The sequence below is a fragment of the Anomaloglossus baeobatrachus genome, unplaced genomic scaffold, assembly GCF_048569485.1.
Source record: "Anomaloglossus baeobatrachus isolate aAnoBae1 unplaced genomic scaffold, aAnoBae1.hap1 Scaffold_728, whole genome shotgun sequence".
Lineage (NCBI taxonomy): Eukaryota > Metazoa > Chordata > Amphibia > Anura > Aromobatidae > Anomaloglossus > Anomaloglossus baeobatrachus.
The window spans coordinates 38,032-61,330 of NW_027445105.1; the positions used below are offsets into that span (position 1 = coordinate 38,032).

General features: G+C 46.9%; 13 non-coding genes and 1 pseudogene across 13 annotated transcripts; all 14 read right to left on the minus strand.

Moving 5' to 3' along the window:
* Positions 1-1,335: 1,335 nt before the first annotated feature.
* Positions 1,336-1,527, minus strand: LOC142287447 (U2 spliceosomal RNA). Its single transcript, XR_012748424.1, has one exon. It is a non-coding gene; the product is annotated as a U2 spliceosomal RNA (small nuclear RNA).
* Positions 1,528-3,717: 2,190 nt separating this feature from the next.
* Positions 3,718-3,908, minus strand: LOC142287457 (U2 spliceosomal RNA). Its single transcript, XR_012748431.1, has one exon. It is a non-coding gene; the product is annotated as a U2 spliceosomal RNA (small nuclear RNA).
* A 1,387-nt stretch (positions 3,909-5,295) lies between these two features.
* Positions 5,296-5,488, minus strand: LOC142287446 (U2 spliceosomal RNA). Its single transcript, XR_012748423.1, has one exon. It is a non-coding gene; the product is annotated as a U2 spliceosomal RNA (small nuclear RNA).
* Positions 5,489-6,173: 685 nt separating this feature from the next.
* Positions 6,174-6,327, minus strand: LOC142287449 (U2 spliceosomal RNA; annotated as a pseudogene).
* Positions 6,328-7,714: 1,387 nt separating this feature from the next.
* Positions 7,715-7,905, minus strand: LOC142287458 (U2 spliceosomal RNA). Its single transcript, XR_012748432.1, has one exon. It is a non-coding gene; the product is annotated as a U2 spliceosomal RNA (small nuclear RNA).
* Positions 7,906-9,292: 1,387 nt separating this feature from the next.
* LOC142287459 (U2 spliceosomal RNA) lies at positions 9,293-9,483 on the minus strand. Its single transcript, XR_012748433.1, has one exon. It is a non-coding gene; the product is annotated as a U2 spliceosomal RNA (small nuclear RNA).
* A 1,387-nt stretch (positions 9,484-10,870) lies between these two features.
* On the minus strand, positions 10,871-11,061 carry LOC142287460 (U2 spliceosomal RNA). Its single transcript, XR_012748434.1, has one exon. It is a non-coding gene; the product is annotated as a U2 spliceosomal RNA (small nuclear RNA).
* A 1,387-nt stretch (positions 11,062-12,448) lies between these two features.
* On the minus strand, positions 12,449-12,639 carry LOC142287462 (U2 spliceosomal RNA). The gene has a single exon (XR_012748436.1). It is a non-coding gene; the product is annotated as a U2 spliceosomal RNA (small nuclear RNA).
* Positions 12,640-14,026: 1,387 nt separating this feature from the next.
* Positions 14,027-14,217, minus strand: LOC142287463 (U2 spliceosomal RNA). The gene has a single exon (XR_012748437.1). It is a non-coding gene; the product is annotated as a U2 spliceosomal RNA (small nuclear RNA).
* A 1,387-nt stretch (positions 14,218-15,604) lies between these two features.
* Positions 15,605-15,795, minus strand: LOC142287464 (U2 spliceosomal RNA). The gene has a single exon (XR_012748438.1). It is a non-coding gene; the product is annotated as a U2 spliceosomal RNA (small nuclear RNA).
* Positions 15,796-17,182: 1,387 nt separating this feature from the next.
* LOC142287465 (U2 spliceosomal RNA) lies at positions 17,183-17,373 on the minus strand. Its single transcript, XR_012748439.1, has one exon. It is a non-coding gene; the product is annotated as a U2 spliceosomal RNA (small nuclear RNA).
* Positions 17,374-18,760: 1,387 nt separating this feature from the next.
* Positions 18,761-18,951, minus strand: LOC142287466 (U2 spliceosomal RNA). Its single transcript, XR_012748440.1, has one exon. It is a non-coding gene; the product is annotated as a U2 spliceosomal RNA (small nuclear RNA).
* A 1,387-nt stretch (positions 18,952-20,338) lies between these two features.
* LOC142287467 (U2 spliceosomal RNA) lies at positions 20,339-20,529 on the minus strand. Its single transcript, XR_012748441.1, has one exon. It is a non-coding gene; the product is annotated as a U2 spliceosomal RNA (small nuclear RNA).
* A 1,387-nt stretch (positions 20,530-21,916) lies between these two features.
* Positions 21,917-22,107, minus strand: LOC142287468 (U2 spliceosomal RNA). The gene has a single exon (XR_012748442.1). It is a non-coding gene; the product is annotated as a U2 spliceosomal RNA (small nuclear RNA).
* Positions 22,108-23,299: the final 1,192 nt, after the last annotated feature.

Below are 23,299 nucleotides of genomic sequence, written 5' to 3' on the forward strand. Positions count from 1 at the left end.
CTTAGGGAGAGAGAGCGAGAGGGAGACAAACCCACGCCTACACAAGACATTTTGTCACCCAAGCCAACCCTTGAAAAGGCTGCTTTGCAGAGCCAAAACAAGAAGAATGGTGCGTTTTGCAGCCGCCGCCCACTGCAATGAATCTGAATAACTCCTCCTTTAGGGCGCAAGCAACTCCCCTCCCCCTTGCAGTCTTTCCAATTCACGATACAAAAAGACGGACAGGACAGGTTGCCTGACTTTCCGTCACTGCCACCCTTTGCCATCCTTACCCGTAGAAAGCCCTTTCATCATCCCCAAACCCTAATCTTTTCCCTTTCCTTCCCAGCCCCCAAACCCTGCCCTCTGTACCTTTCTCACCACCCGCTTCCCTTCTCCTGTCATCCCCCTACCACCCGGGAAAAAAAGAGATTGCCCCCTCCTTCCACTAGCCCACCCTCCCACCCAAAGAACAACTTCTTCTGCGCAGCTTGTTTTCTAGGCAGCAGCGCTATTGTGATGTCATCGGGGGGCATTGTGACAAGCCGCCAGTGTTCCGTCTCTTCATGTTGTGCACAGTTCAAACGGAAAATACATCAACAGGCAGACTACAGAAAAGCTTACTATCAAAGGTTAGAGGGGGGCTTTCTCAGAGGGCTTTTTACAGTTTTTCTATTCCCAATTAGCCGTTTAAGTGTACTTATTGAAAGTAGTAATTCTTTCATAGGCCGCCCTTTCTTAGTATTTGACGTTCCTTATATTGCGGTATGAGGCTTCGCAGTAGGTTGCAAACATTCATCACCCATGACTGTCCCCAATTGAGCTCAGAAGCTCAATGTCTATCATGACCTCTCTTTTAGAATGTCCAAGAGCAAGCAAACTATTCCTCCAGGAGAGGGCGCCAACAGACTACTAAAGAGATCATCATTACTCAAAGAAAACCCCAAAAACCAATGCATGATAGGAATAAACAGGTAACTTTCTTTGGAGTGGAAGCGGAGAGATCGCACCAGATGCCAATTCTAGATGTTATCACACCTGTGGTCACTGCAGCAGCAGGTGAATCCACTTTGTCCAAAAGGGATCTATTCCATTCAATTGCAAATGATCTAGATAAGACAGAGAACTGCAGCACGGGGACATAGCCGAGTTGGTCAGGTTGAGTGGTGATGAGTTTGCTATTTGGATGAATAAAGAAAGTCAAAAGTGTGAAAGATAAAAAACAAAAGGAGGAAGTGTGAAAAGTGAATGGGCCAAATTGAGGTGCATATGAAGACGTATGCTTTCTTCCAATTCATTAAATCGGGCTAATATGAATCAGGTGAATTGAGTTCTGCTTTTGGAAACTGGGTTAAGAAGGGGTGCACCGTTCCTGGAGGTACTGCAATACCAGGTCAATGCGTGGAGTGGACAGAGCAAGCTCTTTTTCCATCTCCCTGTTCTAAAAATCCATTTAATATATGGTCCCCAGATAGGGGACGTATCAGATATTAAACTGATAAGAACAGATTTTTGATTTAATGAAGCTTTCCAAAGCACCACAAAAAAAGCATGACCGAAGTCACACCAAAAACAGTGCAAAGGCTAGGATTCGTGTAGACCCCACCGTGAGGAGAGGGTCCCCAAAAATCAACCCCGTCCCTCCGAGCCAGAAGGCCACAGCAAGGGTCAGGGATCTTCGGTGCTCCCCCAAGCCGAAGCCTGGTTGAGCCTTGTCGTTGCTCCCAGCGTCCACCCAGGCATCTTACCCAAGTGGAGTAGAGAGCTACTAGTTGTTGGTTTCGCAGCCAAAACTGCCCGGACCGTCAACCGGTGTTGGTTTCTCAGCCCAAGGCTAACCGGACCTCCAACCGGGTGTTGGTTTCTCAGCCGAAGCTGACCCAGACCTCCAACCGGGTGTTGGTTTCTCAGCCGAAGCTGACCCAGACCTCCAACCGGGTGTTAGTTTCTCAGCCCAAAGCTGACCAGACCTCCGACCGGGATTATAAAAATTTCCCTTCCTAGCCAGAAGGCCGGGATAGGGTAATATGCTCAAAAAGTATGAAAAGGCAAGGTACGGTGTGCTACAGAGCCCAAGGCTTGCCGGGGTCCCAAGCCAGCAAGCTCAGACTCACTCCAGGGTCGTCAGTCCTGGGGCACGCTGTACCATAGCCCCCCACCCTTACTCAGTCTAATAGCCTCGATCCTGGTAGGGCCATGTTTTCCTCTAGATGAATATACTATCCACCCAGAGTACTAGCAAGCGCAACCTTCCAGTGTGCATTGTATCATTGTACTAAGGTGGCCTGGAGCTTAAACCACCTCTTCGAACAACACTACACTTGATCTTAGCCAAAAGGCCGAGAAGCGATAACCAGAATTGGTTTGGGCCTCGAGTGGCACCCTGGCCTATGCCGGACACATCTTAGGGAGAGAGAGCGAGAGGGAGACAAACCCACGCCTACACAAGACATTTTGTCACCCAAGCCAACCCTTGATAAGGCTGCTTTGCAGAGCCAAAACAAGAAGAATGGTGCGTTTTGCAGCCGCCGCCCACTGCAATGAATCTGAATAACTCCTCCTTTAGGGCGCAAGCAACTCCCCTCCCCCTTGCAGTCTTTCCAATTCACGATACAAAAAGACGGACAGGACAGGTTGCCTGACTTTCCGTCACTGCCACCCTTTGCCATCCTTACCCGTAGAAAGCCCTTTCATCATCCCCAAACCCTAATCTTTTCCCTTTCCTTCCCAGCCCCCAAACCCTGCCCTCTGTACCTTTCTCACCACCCGCTTCCCTTCTCCTGTCATCCCCCTACCACCCGGGAAAAAAAGAGATTGCCCCCTCCTTCCACTAGCCCACCCTCCCACCCAAAGAACAACTTCTTCTGCGCAGCTTGTTTTCTAGGCAGCAGCGCTATTGTGATGTCATCGGGGGGCATTGTGACAAGCCGCCAGTGTTCCATCTCTTCATGTTGTGCACAGTTCAAACGGAAAATACATCAACAGGCAGACTACAGAAAAGCTTACTATCAAAGGTTAGAGGGGGGCTTTCTCAGAGGGCTTTTTACAGTTTTTCTATTCCCAATTAGCCGTTTAAGTGTACTTATTGAAAGTAGTAATTCTTTCATAGGCCGCCCTTTCTTAGTATTTGACGTTCCTTATATTGCGGTATGAGGCTTCGCAGTAGGTTGCAAACATTCATCACCCATGACTGTCCCCAATTGAGCTCAGAAGCTCAATGTCTATCATGACCTCTCTTTTAGAATGTCCAAGAGCAAGCAAACTATTCCTCCAGGAGAGGGCGCCAACAGACTACTAAAGAGATCATCATTACTCAAAGAAAACCCCAAAAACCAATGCATGATAGGAATAAACAGGTAACTTTCTTTGGAGTGGAAGCGGAGAGATCGCACCAGATGCCAATTCTAGATGTTATCACACCTGTGGTCACTGCAGCAGCAGGTGAATCCACTTTGTCCAAAAGGGATCTATTCCATTCAATTGCAAATGATCTAGATAAGACAGAGAACTGCAGCACGGGGACATAGCCGAGTTGGTCAGGTTGAGTGGTGATGAGTTTGCTATTTGGATGAATAAAGAAAGTCAAAAGTGTGAAAGATAAAAAACAAAAGGAGGAAGTGTGAAAAGTGAATGGGCCAAATTGAGGTGCATATGAAGACGTATGCTTTCTTCCAATTCATTAAATCGGGCTAATATGAATCAGGTGAATTGAGTTCTGCTTTTGGAAACTGGGTTAAGAAGGGGTGCACCGTTCCTGGAGGTACTGCAATACCAGGTCAATGCGTGGAGTGGACAGAGCAAGCTCTTTTTCCATCTCCCTGTTCTAAAAATCCATTTAATATATGGTCCCCAGATAGGGGACGTATCAGATATTAAACTGATAAGAACAGATACTACACTTGATCTTAGCCAAAAGGCCGAGAAGCGATAACCAGAATTGGTTTGGGCCTCGAGTGGCACCCTGGCCTATGCCGGACACATCTTAGGGAGAGAGAGCGAGAGGGAGACAAACCCACGCCTACACAAGACATTTTGTCACCCAAGCCAACCCTTGAAAAGGCTGCTTTGCAGAGCCAAAACAAGAAGAATGGTGCGTTTTGCAGCCGCCGCCCACTGCAATGAATCTGAATAACTCCTCCTTTAGGGCGCAAGCAACTCCCCTCCCCCTTGCAGTCTTTCCAATTCACGATACAAAAAGACGGACAGGACAGGTTGCCTGACTTTCCGTCACTGCCACCCTTTGCCATCCTTACCCGTAGAAAGCCCTTTCATCATCCCCAAACCCTAATCTTTTCCCTTTCCTTCCCAGCCCCCAAACCCTGCCCTCTGTACCTTTCTCACCACCCGCTTCCCTTCTCCTGTCATCCCCCTACCACCCGGGAAAAAAAGAGATTGCCCCCTCCTTCCACTAGCCCACCCTCCCACCCAAAGAACAACTTCTTCTGCGCAGCTTGTTTTCTAGGCAGCAGCGCTATTGTGATGTCATCGGGGGGCATTGTGACAAGCCGCCAGTGTTCCGTCTCTTCATGTTGTGCACAGTTCAAACGGAAAATACATCAACAGGCAGACTACAGAAAAGCTTACTATCAAAGGTTAGAGGGGGGCTTTCTCAGAGGGCTTTTTACAGTTTTTCTATTCCCAATTAGCCGTTTAAGTGTACTTATTGAAAGTAGTAATTCTTTCATAGGCCGCCCTTTCTTAGTATTTGACGTTCCTTATATTGCGGTATGAGGCTTCGCAGTAGGTTGCAAACATTCATCACCCATGACTGTCCCCAATTGAGCTCAGAAGCTCAATGTCTATCATGACCTCTCTTTTAGAATGTCCAAGAGCAAGCAAACTATTCCTCCAGGAGAGGGCGCCAACAGACTACTAAAGAGATCATCATTACTCAAAGAAAACCCCAAAAACCAATGCATGATAGGAATAAACAGGTAACTTTCTTTGGAGTGGAAGCGGAGAGATCGCACCAGATGCCAATTCTAGATGTTATCACACCTGTGGTCACTGCAGCAGCAGGTGAATCCACTTTGTCCAAAAGGGATCTATTCCATTCAATTGCAAATGATCTAGATAAGACAGAGAACTGCAGCACGGGGACATAGCCGAGTTGGTCAGGTTGAGTGGTGATGAGTTTGCTATTTGGATGAATAAAGAAAGTCAAAAGTGTGAAAGATAAAAAACAAAAGGAGGAAGTGTGAAAAGTGAATGGGCCAAATTGAGGTGCATATGAAGACGTATGCTTTCTTCCAATTCATTAAATCGGGCTAATATGAATCAGGTGAATTGAGTTCTGCTTTTGGAAACTGGGTTAAGAAGGGGTGCACCGTTCCTGGAGGTACTGCAATACCAGGTCAATGCGTGGAGTGGACAGAGCAAGCTCTTTTTCCATCTCCCTGTTCTAAAAATCCATTTAATATATGGTCCCCAGATAGGGGACGTATCAGATATTAAACTGATAAGAACAGATTTTTGATTTAATGAAGCTTTCCAAAGCACCACAAAAAATGCATGACCGAAGTCACACCAAAAACAGTGCAAAGGCTAGGATTCGTGTGGACCCCACCGTGAGGAGAGGGTCCCCAAAAATCAACCCCGTCCCTCCGAGCCAGAAGGCCACAGCAAGGGTCAGGGATCTTCGGTGCTCTCCCAAGCCGAAGCCTGGTTGAGCCTTGTCGTTGCTCCCAGCGTCCACCCAGGCATCTTACCCAAGTGGAGTAGAGAGCTACTAGTTGTTGGTTTCGCAGCCGAAACTGCCCGGACCGTCAACCGGTGTTGGTTTCTCAGCCCAAGGCTAACCGGACCTCCAACCGGGTGTTGGTTTCTCAGCCGAAGCTGACCCAGACCTCCAACCGGGTGTTGGTTTCTCAGCCGAAGCTGACCCAGACCTCCAACCGGGTGTTAGTTTCTCAGCCCAAAGCTGACCAGACCTCCGACCGGGATTATAAAAATTTCCCTTCCTAGCCAGAAGGCCGGGATAGGGTAATATGCTCAAAAAGTATGAAAAGGCAAGGTACGGTGTGCTACAGAGCCCAAGGCTTGCCGGGGTCCCAAGCCAGCAAGCTCAGACTCACTCCAGGGTCGTCAGTCCTGGGGCACGTTGTACCATAGCCCCCCACCCTTACTCAGTCTAATAGCCTCGATCCTGGTAGGGCCATGTTTTCCTCTAGATGAATATACTATCCACCCAGAGTACTAGCAAGCGCAACCTTCCAGTGTGCATTGTATCATTGTACTAAGGTGGCCTGGAGCTTAAACCACCTCTTCGAACAACACTACACTTGATCTTAGCCAAAAGGCCGAGAAGCGATACTACACTTGATCTTAGCCAAAAGGCCGAGAAGCGATAACCAGAATTGGTTTGGGCCTCGAGTGGCACCCTGGCCTATGCCGGACACATCTTAGGGAGAGAGAGCGAGAGGGAGACAAACCCACGCCTACACAAGACATTTTGTCACCCAAGCCAACCCTTGAAAAGGCTGCTTTGCAGAGCCAAAACAAGAAGAATGGTGCGTTTTGCAGCCGCCGCCCACTGCAATGAATCTGAATAACTCCTCCTTTAGGGCGCAAGCAACTCCCCTCCCCCTTGCAGTCTTTCCAATTCACGATACAAAAAGACGGACAGGACAGGTTGCCTGACTTTCCGTCACTGCCACCCTTTGCCATCCTTACCCGTAGAAAGCCCTTTCATCATCCCCAAACCCTAATCTTTTCCCTTTCCTTCCCAGCCCCCAAACCCTGCCCTCTGTACCTTTCTCACCACCCGCTTCCCTTCTCCTGTCATCCCCCTACCACCCGGGAAAAAAAGAGATTGCCCCCTCCTTCCACTAGCCCACCCTCCCACCCAAAGAACAACTTCTTCTGCGCAGCTTGTTTTCTAGGCAGCAGCGCTATTGTGATGTCATCGGGGGGCATTGTGACAAGCCGCCAGTGTTCCGTCTCTTCATGTTGTGCACAGTTCAAACGGAAAATACATCAACAGGCAGACTACAGAAAAGCTTACTATCAAAGGTTAGAGGGGGGCTTTCTCAGAGGGCTTTTTACAGTTTTTCTATTCCCAATTAGCCGTTTAAGTGTACTTATTGAAAGTAGTAATTCTTTCATAGGCCGCCCTTTCTTAGTATTTGACGTTCCTTATATTGCGGTATGAGGCTTCGCAGTAGGTTGCAAACATTCATCACCCATGACTGTCCCCAATTGAGCTCAGAAGCTCAATGTCTATCATGACCTCTCTTTTAGAATGTCCAAGAGCAAGCAAACTATTCCTCCAGGAGAGGGCGCCAACAGACTACTAAAGAGATCATCATTACTCAAAGAAAACCCCAAAAACCAATGCATGATAGGAATAAACAGGTAACTTTCTTTGGAGTGGAAGCGGAGAGATCGCACCAGATGCCAATTCTAGATGTTATCACACCTGTGGTCACTGCAGCAGCAGGTGAATCCACTTTGTCCAAAAGGGATCTATTCCATTCAATTGCAAATGATCTAGATAAGACAGAGAACTGCAGCACGGGGACATAGCCGAGTTGGTCAGGTTGAGTGGTGATGAGTTTGCTATTTGGATGAATAAAGAAAGTCAAAAGTGTGAAAGATAAAAAACAAAAGGAGGAAGTGTGAAAAGTGAATGGGCCAAATTGAGGTGCATATGAAGACGTATGCTTTCTTCCAATTCATTAAATCGGGCTAATATGAATCAGGTGAATTGAGTTCTGCTTTTGGAAACTGGGTTAAGAAGGGGTGCACCGTTCCTGGAGGTACTGCAATACCAGGTCAATGCGTGGAGTGGACAGAGCAAGCTCTTTTTCCATCTCCCTGTTCTAAAAATCCATTTAATATATGGTCCCCAGATAGGGGACGTATCAGATATTAAACTGATAAGAACAGATACTACACTTGATCTTAGCCAAAAGGCCGAGAAGCGATAACCAGAATTGGTTTGGGCCTCGAGTGGCACCCTGGCCTATGCCGGACACATCTTAGGGAGAGAGAGCGAGAGGGAGACAAACCCACGCCTACACAAGACATTTTGTCACCCAAGCCAACCCTTGAAAAGGCTGCTTTGCAGAGCCAAAACAAGAAGAATGGTGCGTTTTGCAGCCGCCGCCCACTGCAATGAATCTGAATAACTCCTCCTTTAGGGCGCAAGCAACTCCCCTCCCCCTTGCAGTCTTTCCAATTCACGATACAAAAAGACGGACAGGACAGGTTGCCTGACTTTCCGTCACTGCCACCCTTTGCCATCCTTACCCGTAGAAAGCCCTTTCATCATCCCCAAACCCTAATCTTTTCCCTTTCCTTCCCAGCCCCCAAACCCTGCCCTCTGTACCTTTCTCACCACCCGCTTCCCTTCTCCTGTCATCCCCCTACCACCCGGGAAAAAAAGAGATTGCCCCCTCCTTCCACTAGCCCACCCTCCCACCCAAAGAACAACTTCTTCTGCGCAGCTTGTTTTCTAGGCAGCAGCGCTATTGTGATGTCATCGGGGGGCATTGTGACAAGCCGCCAGTGTTCCGTCTCTTCATGTTGTGCACAGTTCAAACGGAAAATACATCAACAGGCAGACTACAGAAAAGCTTACTATCAAAGGTTAGAGGGGGGCTTTCTCAGAGGGCTTTTTACAGTTTTTCTATTCCCAATTAGCCGTTTAAGTGTACTTATTGAAAGTAGTAATTCTTTCATAGGCCGCCCTTTCTTAGTATTTGACGTTCCTTATATTGCGGTATGAGGCTTCGCAGTAGGTTGCAAACATTCATCACCCATGACTGTCCCCAATTGAGCTCAGAAGCTCAATGTCTATCATGACCTCTCTTTTAGAATGTCCAAGAGCAAGCAAACTATTCCTCCAGGAGAGGGCGCCAACAGACTACTAAAGAGATCATCATTACTCAAAGAAAACCCCAAAAACCAATGCATGATAGGAATAAACAGGTAACTTTCTTTGGAGTGGAAGCGGAGAGATCGCACCAGATGCCAATTCTAGATGTTATCACACCTGTGGTCACTGCAGCAGCAGGTGAATCCACTTTGTCCAAAAGGGATCTATTCCATTCAATTGCAAATGATCTAGATAAGACAGAGAACTGCAGCACGGGGACATAGCCGAGTTGGTCAGGTTGAGTGGTGATGAGTTTGCTATTTGGATGAATAAAGAAAGTCAAAAGTGTGAAAGATAAAAAACAAAAGGAGGAAGTGTGAAAAGTGAATGGGCCAAATTGAGGTGCATATGAAGACGTATGCTTTCTTCCAATTCATTAAATCGGGCTAATATGAATCAGGTGAATTGAGTTCTGCTTTTGGAAACTGGGTTAAGAAGGGGTGCACCGTTCCTGGAGGTACTGCAATACCAGGTCAATGCGTGGAGTGGACAGAGCAAGCTCTTTTTCCATCTCCCTGTTCTAAAAATCCATTTAATATATGGTCCCCAGATAGGGGACGTATCAGATATTAAACTGATAAGAACAGATACTACACTTGATCTTAGCCAAAAGGCCGAGAAGCGATAACCAGAATTGGTTTGGGCCTCGAGTGGCACCCTGGCCTATGCCGGACACATCTTAGGGAGAGAGAGCGAGAGGGAGACAAACCCACGCCTACACAAGACATTTTGTCACCCAAGCCAACCCTTGAAAAGGCTGCTTTGCAGAGCCAAAACAAGAAGAATGGTGCGTTTTGCAGCCGCCGCCCACTGCAATGAATCTGAATAACTCCTCCTTTAGGGCGCAAGCAACTCCCCTCCCCCTTGCAGTCTTTCCAATTCACGATACAAAAAGACGGACAGGACAGGTTGCCTGACTTTCCGTCACTGCCACCCTTTGCCATCCTTACCCGTAGAAAGCCCTTTCATCATCCCCAAACCCTAATCTTTTCCCTTTCCTTCCCAGCCCCCAAACCCTGCCCTCTGTACCTTTCTCACCACCCGCTTCCCTTCTCCTGTCATCCCCCTACCACCCGGGAAAAAAAGAGATTGCCCCCTCCTTCCACTAGCCCACCCTCCCACCCAAAGAACAACTTCTTCTGCGCAGCTTGTTTTCTAGGCAGCAGCGCTATTGTGATGTCATCGGGGGGCATTGTGACAAGCCGCCAGTGTTCCGTCTCTTCATGTTGTGCACAGTTCAAACGGAAAATACATCAACAGGCAGACTACAGAAAAGCTTACTATCAAAGGTTAGAGGGGGGCTTTCTCAGAGGGCTTTTTACAGTTTTTCTATTCCCAATTAGCCGTTTAAGTGTACTTATTGAAAGTAGTAATTCTTTCATAGGCCGCCCTTTCTTAGTATTTGACGTTCCTTATATTGCGGTATGAGGCTTCGCAGTAGGTTGCAAACATTCATCACCCATGACTGTCCCCAATTGAGCTCAGAAGCTCAATGTCTATCATGACCTCTCTTTTAGAATGTCCAAGAGCAAGCAAACTATTCCTCCAGGAGAGGGCGCCAACAGACTACTAAAGAGATCATCATTACTCAAAGAAAACCCCAAAAACCAATGCATGATAGGAATAAACAGGTAACTTTCTTTGGAGTGGAAGCGGAGAGATCGCACCAGATGCCAATTCTAGATGTTATCACACCTGTGGTCACTGCAGCAGCAGGTGAATCCACTTTGTCCAAAAGGGATCTATTCCATTCAATTGCAAATGATCTAGATAAGACAGAGAACTGCAGCACGGGGACATAGCCGAGTTGGTCAGGTTGAGTGGTGATGAGTTTGCTATTTGGATGAATAAAGAAAGTCAAAAGTGTGAAAGATAAAAAACAAAAGGAGGAAGTGTGAAAAGTGAATGGGCCAAATTGAGGTGCATATGAAGACGTATGCTTTCTTCCAATTCATTAAATCGGGCTAATATGAATCAGGTGAATTGAGTTCTGCTTTTGGAAACTGGGTTAAGAAGGGGTGCACCGTTCCTGGAGGTACTGCAATACCAGGTCAATGCGTGGAGTGGACAGAGCAAGCTCTTTTTCCATCTCCCTGTTCTAAAAATCCATTTAATATATGGTCCCCAGATAGGGGACGTATCAGATATTAAACTGATAAGAACAGATACTACACTTGATCTTAGCCAAAAGGCCGAGAAGCGATAACCAGAATTGGTTTGGGCCTCGAGTGGCACCCTGGCCTATGCCGGACACATCTTAGGGAGAGAGAGCGAGAGGGAGACAAACCCACGCCTACACAAGACATTTTGTCACCCAAGCCAACCCTTGAAAAGGCTGCTTTGCAGAGCCAAAACAAGAAGAATGGTGCGTTTTGCAGCCGCCGCCCACTGCAATGAATCTGAATAACTCCTCCTTTAGGGCGCAAGCAACTCCCCTCCCCCTTGCAGTCTTTCCAATTCACGATACAAAAAGACGGACAGGACAGGTTGCCTGACTTTCCGTCACTGCCACCCTTTGCCATCCTTACCCGTAGAAAGCCCTTTCATCATCCCCAAACCCTAATCTTTTCCCTTTCCTTCCCAGCCCCCAAACCCTGCCCTCTGTACCTTTCTCACCACCCGCTTCCCTTCTCCTGTCATCCCCCTACCACCCGGGAAAAAAAGAGATTGCCCCCTCCTTCCACTAGCCCACCCTCCCACCCAAAGAACAACTTCTTCTGCGCAGCTTGTTTTCTAGGCAGCAGCGCTATTGTGATGTCATCGGGGGGCATTGTGACAAGCCGCCAGTGTTCCGTCTCTTCATGTTGTGCACAGTTCAAACGGAAAATACATCAACAGGCAGACTACAGAAAAGCTTACTATCAAAGGTTAGAGGGGGGCTTTCTCAGAGGGCTTTTTACAGTTTTTCTATTCCCAATTAGCCGTTTAAGTGTACTTATTGAAAGTAGTAATTCTTTCATAGGCCGCCCTTTCTTAGTATTTGACGTTCCTTATATTGCGGTATGAGGCTTCGCAGTAGGTTGCAAACATTCATCACCCATGACTGTCCCCAATTGAGCTCAGAAGCTCAATGTCTATCATGACCTCTCTTTTAGAATGTCCAAGAGCAAGCAAACTATTCCTCCAGGAGAGGGCGCCAACAGACTACTAAAGAGATCATCATTACTCAAAGAAAACCCCAAAAACCAATGCATGATAGGAATAAACAGGTAACTTTCTTTGGAGTGGAAGCGGAGAGATCGCACCAGATGCCAATTCTAGATGTTATCACACCTGTGGTCACTGCAGCAGCAGGTGAATCCACTTTGTCCAAAAGGGATCTATTCCATTCAATTGCAAATGATCTAGATAAGACAGAGAACTGCAGCACGGGGACATAGCCGAGTTGGTCAGGTTGAGTGGTGATGAGTTTGCTATTTGGATGAATAAAGAAAGTCAAAAGTGTGAAAGATAAAAAACAAAAGGAGGAAGTGTGAAAAGTGAATGGGCCAAATTGAGGTGCATATGAAGACGTATGCTTTCTTCCAATTCATTAAATCGGGCTAATATGAATCAGGTGAATTGAGTTCTGCTTTTGGAAACTGGGTTAAGAAGGGGTGCACCGTTCCTGGAGGTACTGCAATACCAGGTCAATGCGTGGAGTGGACAGAGCAAGCTCTTTTTCCATCTCCCTGTTCTAAAAATCCATTTAATATATGGTCCCCAGATAGGGGACGTATCAGATATTAAACTGATAAGAACAGATACTACACTTGATCTTAGCCAAAAGGCCGAGAAGCGATAACCAGAATTGGTTTGGGCCTCGAGTGGCACCCTGGCCTATGCCGGACACATCTTAGGGAGAGAGAGCGAGAGGGAGACAAACCCACGCCTACACAAGACATTTTGTCACCCAAGCCAACCCTTGAAAAGGCTGCTTTGCAGAGCCAAAACAAGAAGAATGGTGCGTTTTGCAGCCGCCGCCCACTGCAATGAATCTGAATAACTCCTCCTTTAGGGCGCAAGCAACTCCCCTCCCCCTTGCAGTCTTTCCAATTCACGATACAAAAAGACGGACAGGACAGGTTGCCTGACTTTCCGTCACTGCCACCCTTTGCCATCCTTACCCGTAGAAAGCCCTTTCATCATCCCCAAACCCTAATCTTTTCCCTTTCCTTCCCAGCCCCCAAACCCTGCCCTCTGTACCTTTCTCACCACCCGCTTCCCTTCTCCTGTCATCCCCCTACCACCCGGGAAAAAAAGAGATTGCCCCCTCCTTCCACTAGCCCACCCTCCCACCCAAAGAACAACTTCTTCTGCGCAGCTTGTTTTCTAGGCAGCAGCGCTATTGTGATGTCATCGGGGGGCATTGTGACAAGCCGCCAGTGTTCCGTCTCTTCATGTTGTGCACAGTTCAAACGGAAAATACATCAACAGGCAGACTACAGAAAAGCTTACTATCAAAGGTTAGAGGGGGGCTTTTTCAGAGGGCTTTTTACAGTTTTTCTATTCCCAATTAGCCGTTTAAGTGTACTTATTGAAAGTAGTAATTCTTTCATAGGCCGCCCTTTCTTAGTATTTGACGTTCCTTATATTGCGGTATGAGGCTTCGCAGTAGGTTGCAAACATTCATCACCCATGACTGTCCCCAATTGAGCTCAGAAGCTCAATGTCTATCATGACCTCTCTTTTAGAATGTCCAAGAGCAAGCAAACTATTCCTCCAGGAGAGGGCGCCAACAGACTACTAAAGAGATCATCATTACTCAAAGAAAACCCCAAAAACCAATGCATGATAGGAATAAACAGGTAACTTTCTTTGGAGTGGAAGCGGAGAGATCGCACCAGATGCCAATTCTAGATGTTATCACACCTGTGGTCACTGCAGCAGCAGGTGAATCCACTTTGTCCAAAAGGGATCTATTCCATTCAATTGCAAATGATCTAGATAAGACAGAGAACTGCAGCACGGGGACATAGCCGAGTTGGTCAGGTTGAGTGGTGATGAGTTTGCTATTTGGATGAATAAAGAAAGTCAAAAGTGTGAAAGATAAAAAACAAAAGGAGGAAGTGTGAAAAGTGAATGGGCCAAATTGAGGTGCATATGAAGACGTATGCTTTCTTCCAATTCATTAAATCGGGCTAATATGAATCAGGTGAATTGAGTTCTGCTTTTGGAAACTGGGTTAAGAAGGGGTGCACCGTTCCTGGAGGTACTGCAATACCAGGTCAATGCGTGGAGTGGACAGAGCAAGCTCTTTTTCCATCTCCCTGTTCTAAAAATCCATTTAATATATGGTCCCCAGATAGGGGACGTATCAGATATTAAACTGATAAGAACAGATACTACACTTGATCTTAGCCAAAAGGCCGAGAAGCGATAACCAGAATTGGTTTGGGCCTCGAGTGGCACCCTGGCCTATGCCGGACACATCTTAGGGAGAGAGAGCGAGAGGGAGACAAACCCACGCCTACACAAGACATTTTGTCACCCAAGCCAACCCTTGAAAAGGCTGCTTTGCAGAGCCAAAACAAGAAGAATGGTGCGTTTTGCAGCCGCCGCCCACTGCAATGAATCTGAATAACTCCTCCTTTAGGGCGCAAGCAACTCCCCTCCCCCTTGCAGTCTTTCCAATTCACGATACAAAAAGACGGACAGGACAGGTTGCCTGACTTTCCGTCACTGCCACCCTTTGCCATCCTTACCCGTAGAAAGCCCTTTCATCATCCCCAAACCCTAATCTTTTCCCTTTCCTTCCCAGCCCCCAAACCCTGCCCTCTGTACCTTTCTCACCACCCGCTTCCCTTCTCCTGTCATCCCCCTACCACCCGGGAAAAAAAGAGATTGCCCCCTCCTTCCACTAGCCCACCCTCCCACCCAAAGAACAACTTCTTCTGCGCAGCTTGTTTTCTAGGCAGCAGCGCTATTGTGATGTCATCGGGGGGCATTGTGACAAGCCGCCAGTGTTCCGTCTCTTCATGTTGTGCACAGTTCAAACGGAAAATACATCAACAGGCAGACTACAGAAAAGCTTACTATCAAAGGTTAGAGGGGGGCTTTCTCAGAGGGCTTTTTACAGTTTTTCTATTCCCAATTAGCCGTTTAAGTGTACTTATTGAAAGTAGTAATTCTTTCATAGGCCGCCCTTTCTTAGTATTTGACGTTCCTTATATTGCGGTATGAGGCTTCGCAGTAGGTTGCAAACATTCATCACCCATGACTGTCCCCAATTGAGCTCAGAAGCTCAATGTCTATCATGACCTCTCTTTTAGAATGTCCAAGAGCAAGCAAACTATTCCTCCAGGAGAGGGCGCCAACAGACTACTAAAGAGATCATCATTACTCAAAGAAAACCCCAAAAACCAATGCATGATAGGAATAAACAGGTAACTTTCTTTGGAGTGGAAGCGGAGAGATCGCACCAGATGCCAATTCTAGATGTTATCACACCTGTGGTCACTGCAGCAGCAGGTGAATCCACTTTGTCCAAAAGGGATCTATTCCATTCAATTGCAAATGATCTAGATAAGACAGAGAACTGCAGCACGGGGACATAGCCGAGTTGGTCAGGTTGAGTGGTGATGAGTTTGCTATTTGGATGAATAAAGAAAGTCAAAAGTGTGAAAGATAAAAAACAAAAGGAGGAAGTGTGAAAAGTGAATGGGCCAAATTGAGGTGCATATGAAGACGTATGCTTTCTTCCAATTCATTAAATCGGGCTAATATGAATCAGGTGAATTGAGTTCTGCTTTTGGAAACTGGGTTAAGAAGGGGTGCACCGTTCCTGGAGGTACTGCAATACCAGGTCAATGCGTGGAGTGGACAGAGCAAGCTCTTTTTCCATCTCCCTGTTCTAAAAATCCATTTAATATATGGTCCCCAGATAGGGGACGTATCAGATATTAAACTGATAAGAACAGATACTACACTTGATCTTAGCCAAAAGGCCGAGAAGCGATAACCAGAATTGGTTTGGGCCTCGAGTGGCACCCTGGCCTATGCCGGACACATCTTAGGGAGAGAGAGCGAGAGGGAGACAAACCCACGCCTACACAAGACATTTTGTCACCCAAGCCAACCCTTGAAAAGGCTGCTTTGCAGAGCCAAAACAAGAAGAATGGTGCGTTTTGCAGCCGCCGCCCACTGCAATGAATCTGAATAACTCCTCCTTTAGGGCGCAAGCAACTCCCCTCCCCCTTGCAGTCTTTCCAATTCACGATACAAAAAGACGGACAGGACAGGTTGCCTGACTTTCCGTCACTGCCACCCTTTGCCATCCTTACCCGTAGAAAGCCCTTTCATCATCCCCAAACCCTAATCTTTTCCCTTTCCTTCCCAGCCCCCAAACCCTGCCCTCTGTACCTTTCTCACCACCCGCTTCCCTTCTCCTGTCATCCCCCTACCACCCGGGAAAAAAAGAGATTGCCCCCTCCTTCCACTAGCCCACCCTCCCACCCAAAGAACAACTTCTTCTGCGCAGCTTGTTTTCTAGGCAGCAGCGCTATTGTGATGTCATCGGGGGGCATTGTGACAAGCCGCCAGTGTTCCGTCTCTTCATGTTGTGCACAGTTCAAACGGAAAATACATCAACAGGCAGACTACAGAAAAGCTTACTATCAAAGGTTAGAGGGGGGCTTTCTCAGAGGGCTTTTTACAGTTTTTCTATTCCCAATTAGCCGTTTAAGTGTACTTATTGAAAGTAGTAATTCTTTCATAGGCCGCCCTTTCTTAGTATTTGACGTTCCTTATATTGCGGTATGAGGCTTCGCAGTAGGTTGCAAACATTCATCACCCATGACTGTCCCCAATTGAGCTCAGAAGCTCAATGTCTATCATGACCTCTCTTTTAGAATGTCCAAGAGCAAGCAAACTATTCCTCCAGGAGAGGGCGCCAACAGACTACTAAAGAGATCATCATTACTCAAAGAAAACCCCAAAAACCAATGCATGATAGGAATAAACAGGTAACTTTCTTTGGAGTGGAAGCGGAGAGATCGCACCAGATGCCAATTCTAGATGTTATCACACCTGTGGTCACTGCAGCAGCAGGTGAATCCACTTTGTCCAAAAGGGATCTATTCCATTCAATTGCAAATGATCTAGATAAGACAGAGAACTGCAGCACGGGGACATAGCCGAGTTGGTCAGGTTGAGTGGTGATGAGTTTGCTATTTGGATGAATAAAGAAAGTCAAAAGTGTGAAAGATAAAAAACAAAAGGAGGAAGTGTGAAAAGTGAATGGGCCAAATTGAGGTGCATATGAAGACGTATGCTTTCTTCCAATTCATTAAATCGGGCTAATATGAATCAGGTGAATTGAGTTCTGCTTTTGGAAACTGGGTTAAGAAGGGGTGCACCGTTCCTGGAGGTACTGCAATACCAGGTCAATGCGTGGAGTGGACAGAGCAAGCTCTTTTTCCATCTCCCTGTTCTAAAAATCCATTTAATATATGGTCCCCAGATAGGGGACGTATCAGATATTAAACTGATAAGAACAGATACTACACTTGATCTTAGCCAAAAGGCCGAGAAGCGATAACCAGAATTGGTTTGGGCCTCGAGTGGCACCCTGGCCTATGCCGGACACATCTTAGGGAGAGAGAGCGAGAGGGAGACAAACCCACGCCTACACAAGACATTTTGTCACCCAAGCCAACCCTTGAAAAGGCTGCTTTGCAGAGCCAAAACAAGAAGAATGGTGCGTTTTGCAGCCGCCGCCCACTGCAATGAATCTGAATAACTCCTCCTTTAGGGCGCAAGCAACTCCCCTCCCCCTTGCAGTCTTTCCAATTCACGATACAAAAAGACGGACAGGACAGGTTGCCTGACTTTCCGTCACTGCCACCCTTTGCCATCCTTACCCGTAGAAAGCCCTTTCATCATCCCCAAACCCTAATCTTTTCCCTTTCCTTCCCAGCCCCCAAACCCTGCCCTCTGTACCTTTCTCACCACCCGCTTCCCTTCTCCTGTCATCCCCCTACCACCCGGGAAAAAAAGAGATTGCCCCCTCCTTCCACTAGCCCACCCTCCCACCCAAAGAACAACTTCTTCTGCGCAGCTTGTTTTCTAGGCAGCAGCGCTATTGTGATGTCATCGGGGGGCATTGTGACAAGCCGCCAGTGTTCCGTCTCTTCATGTTGTGCACAGTTCAAACGGAAAATACATCAACAGGCAGACTACAGAAAAGCTTACTATCAAAGGTTAGAGGGGGGCTTTCTCAGAGGGCTTTTTACAGTTTTTCTATTCCCAATTAGCCGTTTAAGTGTACTTATTGAAAGTAGTAATTCTTTCATAGGCCGCCCTTTCTTAGTATTTGACGTTCCTTATATTGCGGTATGAGGCTTCGCAGTAGGTTGCAAACATTCATCACCCATGACTGTCCCCAATTGAGCTCAGAAGCTCAATGTCTATCATGACCTCTCTTTTAGAATGTCCAAGAGCAAGCAAACTATTCCTCCAGGAGAGGGCGCCAACAGACTACTAAAGAGATCATCATTACTCAAAGAAAACCCCAAAAACCAATGCATGATAGGAATAAACAGGTAACTTTCTTTGGAGTGGAAGCGGAGAGATCGCACCAGATGCCAATTCTAGATGTTATCACACCTGTGGTCACTGCAGCAGCAGGTGAATCCACTTTGTCCAAAAGGGATCTATTCCATTCAATTGCAAATGATCTAGATAAGACAGAGAACTGCAGCACGGGGACATAGCCGAGTTGGTCAGGTTGAGTGGTGATGAGTTTGCTATTTGGATGAATAAAGAAAGTCAAAAGTGTGAAAGATAAAAAACAAAAGGAGGAAGTGTGAAAAGTGAATGGGCCAAATTGAGGTGCATATGAAGACGTATGCTTTCTTCCAATTCATTAAATCGGGCTAATATGAATCAGGTGAATTGAGTTCTGCTTTTGGAAACTGGGTTAAGAAGGGGTGCACCGTTCCTGGAGGTACTGCAATACCAGGTCAATGCGTGGAGTGGACAGAGCAAGCTCTTTTTCCATCTCCCTGTTCTAAAAATCCATTTAATATATGGTCCCCAGATAGGGGACGTATCAGATATTAAACTGATAAGAACAGATACTACACTTGATCTTAGCCAAAAGGCCGAGAAGCGATAACCAGAATTGGTTTGGGCCTCGAGTGGCACCCTGGCCTATGCCGGACACATCTTAGGGAGAGAGAGCGAGAGGGAGACAAACCCACGCCTACACAAGACATTTTGTCACCCAAGCCAACCCTTGAAAAGGCTGCTTTGCAGAGCCAAAACAAGAAGAATGGTGCGTTTTGCAGCCGCCGCCCACTGCAATGAATCTGAATAACTCCTCCTTTAGGGCGCAAGCAACTCCCCTCCCCCTTGCAGTCTTTCCAATTCACGATACAAAAAGACGGACAGGACAGGTTGCCTGACTTTCCGTCACTGCCACCCTTTGCCATCCTTACCCGTAGAAAGCCCTTTCATCATCCCCAAACCCTAATCTTTTCCCTTTCCTTCCCAGCCCCCAAACCCTGCCCTCTGTACCTTTCTCACCACCCGCTTCCCTTCTCCTGTCATCCCCCTACCACCCGGGAAAAAAAGAGATTGCCCCCTCCTTCCACTAGCCCACCCTCCCACCCAAAGAACAACTTCTTCTGCGCAGCTTGTTTTCTAGGCAGCAGCGCTATTGTGATGTCATCGGGGGGCATTGTGACAAGCCGCCAGTGTTCCGTCTCTTCATGTTGTGCACAGTTCAAACGGAAAATACATCAACAGGCAGACTACAGAAAAGCTTACTATCAAAGGTTAGAGGGGGGCTTTCTCAGAGGGCTTTTTACAGTTTTTCTATTCCCAATTAGCCGTTTAAGTGTACTTATTGAAAGTAGTAATTCTTTCATAGGCCGCCCTTTCTTAGTATTTGACGTTCCTTATATTGCGGTATGAGGCTTCGCAGTAGGTTGCAAACATTCATCACCCATGACTGTCCCCAATTGAGCTCAGAAGCTCAATGTCTATCATGACCTCTCTTTTAGAATGTCCAAGAGCAAGCAAACTATTCCTCCAGGAGAGGGCGCCAACAGACTACTAAAGAGATCATCATTACTCAAAGAAAACCCCAAAAACCAATGCATGATAGGAATAAACAGGTAACTTTCTTTGGAGTGGAAGCGGAGAGATCGCACCAGATGCCAATTCTAGATGTTATCACACCTGTGGTCACTGCAGCAGCAGGTGAATCCACTTTGTCCAAAAGGGATCTATTCCATTCAATTGCAAATGATCTAGATAAGACAGAGAACTGCAGCACGGGGACATAGCCGAGTTGGTCAGGTTGAGTGGTGATGAGTTTGCTATTTGGATGAATAAAGAAAGTCAAAAGTGTGAAAGATAAAAAACAAAAGGAGGAAGTGTGAAAAGTGAATGGGCCAAATTGAGGTGCATATGAAGACGTATGCTTTCTTCCAATTCATTAAATCGGGCTAATATGAATCAGGTGAATTGAGTTCTGCTTTTGGAAACTGGGTTAAGAAGGGGTGCACCGTTCCTGGAGGTACTGCAATACCAGGTCAATGCGTGGAGTGGACAGAGCAAGCTCTTTTTCCATCTCCCTGTTCTAAAAATCCATTTAATATATGGTCCCCAGATAGGGGACGTATCAGATATTAAACTGATAAGAACAGATACTACACTTGATCTTAGCCAAAAGGCCGAGAAGCGATAACCAGAATTGGTTTGGGCCTCGAGTGGCACCCTGGCCTATGCCGGACACATCTTAGGGAGAGAGAGCGAGAGGGAGACAAACCCACGCCTACACAAGACATTTTGTCACCCAAGCCAACCCTTGAAAAGGCTGCTTTGCAGAGCCAAAACAAGAAGAATGGTGCGTTTTGCAGCCGCCGCCCACTGCAATGAATCTGAATAACTCCTCCTTTAGGGCGCAAGCAACTCCCCTCCCCCTTGCAGTCTTTCCAATTCACGATACAAAAAGACGGACAGGACAGGTTGCCTGACTTTCCGTCACTGCCACCCTTTGCCATCCTTACCCGTAGAAAGCCCTTTCATCATCCCCAAACCCTAATCTTTTCCCTTTCCTTCCCAGCCCCCAAACCCTGCCCTCTGTACCTTTCTCACCACCCGCTTCCCTTCTCCTGTCATCCCCCTACCACCCGGGAAAAAAAGAGATTGCCCCCTCCTTCCACTAGCCCACCCTCCCACCCAAAGAACAACTTCTTCTGCGCAGCTTGTTTTCTAGGCAGCAGCGCTATTGTGATGTCATCGGGGGGCATTGTGACAAGCCGCCAGTGTTCCGTCTCTTCATGTTGTGCACAGTTCAAACGGAAAATACATCAACAGGCAGACTACAGAAAAGCTTACTATCAAAGGTTAGAGGGGGGCTTTCTCAGAGGGCTTTTTACAGTTTTTCTATTCCCAATTAGCCGTTTAAGTGTACTTATTGAAAGTAGTAATTCTTTCATAGGCCGCCCTTTCTTAGTATTTGACGTTCCTTATATTGCGGTATGAGGCTTCGCAGTAGGTTGCAAACATTCATCACCCATGACTGTCCCCAATTGAGCTCAGAAGCTCAATGTCTATCATGACCTCTCTTTTAGAATGTCCAAGAGCAAGCAAACTATTCCTCCAGGAGAGGGCGCCAACAGACTACTAAAGAGATCATCATTACTCAAAGAAAACCCCAAAAACCAATGCATGATAGGAATAAACAGGTAACTTTCTTTGGAGTGGAAGCGGAGAGATCGCACCAGATGCCAATTCTAGATGTTATCACACCTGTGGTCACTGCAGCAGCAGGTGAATCCACTTTGTCCAAAAGGGATCTATTCCATTCAATTGCAAATGATCTAGATAAGACAGAGAACTGCAGCACGGGGACATAGCCGAGTTGGTCAGGTTGAGTGGTGATGAGTTTGCTATTTGGATGAATAAAGAAAGTCAAAAGTGTGAAAGATAAAAAACAAAAGGAGGAAGTGTGAAAAGTGAATGGGCCAAATTGAGGTGCATATGAAGACGTATGCTTTCTTCCAATTCATTAAATCAGGCTAATATGAATCAGGTGAATTGAGTTCTGCTTTTGGAAACTGGGTTAAGAAGGGGTGCACCGTTCCTGGAGGTACTGCAATACCAGGTCAATGCGTGGAGTGGACAGAGCAAGCTCTTTTTCCATCTCCCTGTTCTAAAAATCCATTTAATATATGGTCCCCAGATAGGGGACGTATCAGATATTAAACTGATAAGAACAGATACTACACTTGATCTTAGCCAAAAGGCCGAGAAGCGATAACCAGAATTGGTTTGGGCCTCGAGTGGCACCCTGGCCTATGCCGGACACATCTTAGGGAGAGAGAGCGAGAGGGAGACAAACCCACGCCTACACAAGACATTTTGTCACCCAAGCCAACCCTTGAAAAGGCTGCTTTGCAGAGCCAAAACAAGAAGAATGGTGCGTTTTGCAGCCGCCGCCCACTGCAATGAATCTGAATAACTCCTCCTTTAGGGCGCAAGCAACTCCCCTCCCCCTTGCAGTCTTTCCAATTCACGATACAAAAAGACGGACAGGACAGGTTGCCTGACTTTCCGTCACTGCCACCCTTTGCCATCCTTACCCGTAGAAAGCCCTTTCATCATCCCCAAACCCTAATCTTTTCCCTTTCCTTCCCAGCCCCCAAACCCTGCCCTCTGTACCTTTCTCACCACCCGCTTCCCTTCTCCTGTCATCCCCCTACCACCCGGGAAAAAAAGAGATTGCCCCCTCCTTCCACTAGCCCACCCTCCCACCCAAAGAACAACTTCTTCTGCGCAGCTTGTTTTCTAGGCAGCAGCGCTATTGTGATGTCATCGGGGGGCATTGTGACAAGCCGCCAGTGTTCCGTCTCTTCATGTTGTGCACAGTTCAAACGGAAAATACATCAACAGGCAGACTACAGAAAAGCTTACTATCAAAGGTTAGAGGGGGGCTTTCTCAGAGGGCTTTTTACAGTTTTTCTATTCCCAATTAGCCGTTTAAGTGTACTTATTGAAAGTAGTAATTCTTTCATAGGCCGCCCTTTCTTAGTATTTGACGTTCCTTATATTGCGGTATGAGGCTTCGCAGTAGGTTGCAAACATTCATCACCCATGACTGTCCCCAATTGAGCTCAGAAGCTCAATGTCTATCATGACCTCTCTTTTAGAATGTCCAAGAGCAAGCAAACTATTCCTCCAGGAGAGGGCGCCAACAGACTACTAAAGAGATCATCATTACTCAAAGAAAACCCCAAAAACCAATGCATGATAGGAATAAACAGGTAACTTTCTTTGGAGTGGAAGCGGAGAGATCGCACCAGATGCCAATTCTAGATGTTATCACACCTGTGGTCACTGCAGCAGCAGGTGAATCCACTTTGTCCAAAAGGGATCTATTCCATTCAATTGCAAATGATCTAGATAAGACAGAGAACTGCAGCACGGGGACATAGCCGAGTTGGTCAGGTT